The sequence below is a fragment of the Coenobita brevimanus genome, chromosome 17, assembly GCF_032717465.1.
Source record: "Coenobita brevimanus isolate Jiangsu-jjx chromosome 17, ASM3271746v2, whole genome shotgun sequence".
Classification (NCBI taxonomy): Eukaryota; Metazoa; Arthropoda; class Malacostraca; order Decapoda; family Coenobitidae; genus Coenobita; species Coenobita brevimanus.
Window position 1 is genome coordinate 34,429,716 of NC_136970.1, and position 4,399 is coordinate 34,434,114.

Below are 4,399 nucleotides of genomic sequence, written 5' to 3' on the forward strand. Positions count from 1 at the left end.
CCTCGCTGTACATTCACTAACTTCACCTCTCTCAAAGACCATCACTTTACTCTTCTCTACATTCACCTTTAGATTCCGTTTCTTACACACTCTCTCAAACTCATCCACCAAGCCTTGCAGCTCCCCTTCGTCTTCACTCAACAACACAGTACGGTATCATCTGCAAACAACAGTACAGGGAGTTTCCAAACACTATCCTCTCTCACCAGGGCCACTCCAACATCCACTACCCTACCTTGTACCTCTTTTATTACCCCATCCATGTACAGATTGAACAACCATGGAGACATGACACATCCCTGTTTCAACCCAACTTTCAAAGAGAAAAATTCACTTAGTTCACCATCCACACGCACTGCAGCCTTCGCACCATCGTACATACTCTTCACAGCATTCAACAACTTCCCATCTACTCCATATATTCTTAACACTTTCCACAATCCTTGTCTATCCACCCTGTCATATGCTTTCTCCAAATCCATGAAAGCTGCATACAATTCTTCCCCTTCTCTAGAAACTTTTCCACTAAAGATCTAAGAATGAATATCTGATCTACAAAACCTCTTCCCTTCCTAAAGCCTCCCTGTTCTTCTCCAACTAATTTCTCTGTTCTTTCTCTAACTCTGTCTATAAGTATCCTACCATACACTTTTCCTATTATACTAAGAAGACAAATGCCCCTATGATTACCACACACTTCTTTTTCCCCTTTTCCTTTGTACAAGGGAATAATTATTCATTCATTCATTCATTGCCAGACGCCATGTATCCCAGACAGGGTGGCCAAGGGCCTAGAGTTAATTGTTTTACAGGGAGGGGCACTAATCCTCCACCAACCCCACTTGACGTAGGGATGCCAACAGCATCTGGTGTTCCCCGGCGGTCACCCATCCAAGTACTAACCAGACCCAACGTTGCTTAACTTCGCTGATCGAACGGGAAGCGGTGTACTCAACGTGGTATACCTGAAATTATTGTGGTATAAAACTTTTGGACCAGACAATGAGAGTAATGGAGAGTCCTAGAAGGTATGATAAGGGAAAGAGTGAATACTGATGTGATGCACTTTGGGTTTCAGTCAAAGGAACCGTTGATACCATATTATCTGTCTGACAAGTTCAGGAAAAATATAAAGGAAAGAAAAGGATGCTATACTTTGTTTTTCTTGCCTTGCAGATGCCCTTTGACAGAGTCTTGCGGGAGGTAGTGAAGTGGGTAATGAGAAACCTTGGCATTGAGGAGTGACTGGTTTGAGTGGTTATGGCTATATACAGTACATGGGTGCTCGCATCCAGGTGAGAGTGAATGGAGATCTGTGTGATGAGTTTTCTGTGAATGTCGGCATGCATCAGGGGTCAGTCTATGCCCCTTACTGCTTGCCATGGTGCTTGAAGCTCTCTTACGTGATCAGAGATGGGTTCCGATGGAAGATGTATGCTGATGACATGGTGCTAACTGTAGAGAATGAATGGGAAGAGGAGAAAAGATTCAGGAAGTGGAAAAACGGGATGGAGCAAAAGGGTCTGAGAGTACATGTAAATACAAAGGTGATGATATCTAGGGCTGGTAACAATACTGTCAAAGCAGAGGGAGCATTGCCAATACAGTCTGTAACAAGGATGTGAGAAGCAACTACATCTTGTATAGTGTTTGTAATAAGTGGAGGCATAAGAGATGAAAGGATACTGGAGATACACTGTGAAATGATGCTGGTTTCATGTGTGTGGTGTATCAGTGAGTGCATGTGGAGATTGAGAGGCATGAAGGGATTGATCTTGCCGGTGAGTTTCTTCAATGTGTGGAAGGATGGGCTCAGAACCTCTTTTTCCCTACTACAGTACTGGAATTAAACATCAAAATGCATCATTCACCAGGGCCTTGGCTGAATTATGACGGACAACAGATGACTGTATAAGAAAATCCCCAAACTCTACCTCTTCCTTGATAGTTAACAGACTTCTTTAGCACTCCCCAACAAACAGCCAGTCTGTCAGAACACAGCCGACTCTCAGCTAAACTCATAAAGATATATGCAGGTGAAATCGCCACCTTATAAAAGTAGTAGTTGTTCCTTAGGCAGTCTGGTCGAACAGCCCTGAGTCCCAGAGGAAGGCCAAGGCCGAGACCGGGCTTTCCCATTGAGATCTCAAGGGCATAAGTTGTGTTGCTGGCACAGGAGATTGTGTGCAATGCAGTCTTCCATAATGTGTTTCACAGTATGGGGTGCTGTGCTGCATCCTGGACAGGCACCAGCGGCAGAGTCATCCAGCCTCTTCTGATGAGAAGGTGATGCCCACATCTCAGCCTGGCTGAGTTGTGGGCACTTGCCTGGGCGACCAAAGCCACTCCCAGGTTTTCAGGCCCCGTGAGGGGTCGGGGGGGGTTTGCAGTGTTTTGGCCCCCATGCTGTCCTCCTCCTCCACTTCGACAGCATCTGGGGGGGTGGGCCCGCGATGAAGACGCCACCACTCCAGGTCCACAATGTTTGGTTAAGTGGGTGCATATGAGATGTACGGTAGTGGTATTTGAGGTTGGCTGCAAAATAATGATGATTTCATATATGCTGTGTGTAGGGTAGAGCACACAGTGACTGAGACGAGAAGAGACCAATCTTGATGAGAGTCTCTTCAGTGTGTGGAAGAGTTTTGTTATTTGGAGAGCATGTTATGTGCTGGAAATGGGACTGCAGTCACTGCAGTTAGCTCTGTAAGTTGGTTAAGGAGCAGTTGGAAAAAGATCAGGGAGTTGTTGCCCCTCCTGACAATGAGAGGGCTCTCCCTCCAAGCTAACAGATTCTTTAATGCAGCATGTGTTTGGAGTGTAATGCTGAATGACAAAGAGAGTTGGGCAGTAAACGATGAGGATATTTGCTCAGCATAAAAATATGAAAAACCTGCTTCAATTGACCAAAATTTATTTACTGTACCGTACTTTGACACTTCAGCAATTTTAGTAATAGGTTAAATATGGACAGGTTAGTTTTAGTTTGCCTATTACGTTAGGTTAAGTTTACTGTATGTTAGCTCATGTTAGGGTACATTTTTTTCATTACCTATGTTAGGTATATGTTGTTTGGTTTGATGAGGTTAGGTTAGCTAAGGCTAGGTGGTTTTATTTAAAAATGGGCAAGCCACAATAAATTTTGTAGATATGAGTAAGTTTTAGTAAATCACTGCCATTATGTTCGAAACAAACACATGGGGAAAGCATGACTATAACCAACAGGGAAACAAAATGGTATTCTTCAAGGAGACACAGGGTAACCTCTTAAACACTGAAAAAAACAAAACAAAAAAAATTACATTTGAAATGATTAATTGACTTTGCAAAGATGTACAAGAGGACTCATCGATGAACAAGGAAAAGACAATTATGTTAGGTTAGGTATGAATAAGTGTGGTTAGGTTAGCATAACAAAGGTTAAGTTGTGTTAGGATAAATTATGTTGGATTGTTACAAAAATTTAGATAAGGTTTTGATAAATCAGCAATTATAAGGGTAACTGTGTACCAAAAATGGTGTTCTAAGATGGCACCCGTCCGTCTTCTCTGTACACCACATGGAGTCATCTGTCTTTGGCGCTGTGGAGGATTGTAAACAATGACTGATTTTTAAATACTATTCAGACCTATAAAAGAACCATCAGTACTTGAAAACTATCTATCTGTCTATAGCCAGACGCCATAATTCCGTAAGAGGTAGCTGTATGACTGTGAGTTACCAGGAGTTGTTTTATGGGAAGAGGCACCAACCCTTCACCAACCCACTTGTTGACATGTAGGGAACGCGTATGGTTGGTTATGTGGTTACCACCCAGCATTGTACATGTTCTGGCTTACAAGAAACCATTAGGCTTCTCTCTCAATGCAGTGCCACTTGAATAGGAAAGAGTAATAAAGTGACATGAAAAATGTGAGAAATAGGAAGAGATGACGGCAGACAGAGAAAAATAATTATAAAGGTGAAAAAGTGAGCGGATGATGCTCGCCACCACTGACCAACTACATCCTCACAAAATACCCCAAGAATCCCATGACATTCTTTGGTAAAGAAAAAAAATGAAAATAATAAAAGACTGTCAATAATTTTTCATTCATTGCCAGACGCCATGTATCCCAGACGGGGTGGCCAATGGCTTAGAGTTATTTGTTTTACAGGGAGGGGCACTAATCCTCCACCAACCCCACTTGACACGTAGGGATGCCAACAGCATCTGGTGTTCCCAGGCGGTCACCCATCCAAGTACTAACCAGACCCAACGTTGCTTAATAATGGCACCATAAAAATTATTTTTAAAATATAGATGATATCCAGGAAGAACATGAAGGTATATTCACTTAACCAAAATTACCATAAAATTATTCATTCATTCATTCACCATCCAATCCTACGTTGCCCA

The 4,399-nt window shown here is 42.6% G+C and overlaps 1 pseudogene; it reads right to left on the reverse strand.

Moving 5' to 3' along the window:
• Positions 1-854: 854 nt before the first annotated feature.
• LOC145391329 (5S ribosomal RNA) lies at positions 855-973 on the reverse strand (annotated as a pseudogene).
• Positions 974-4,399: the final 3,426 nt, after the last annotated feature.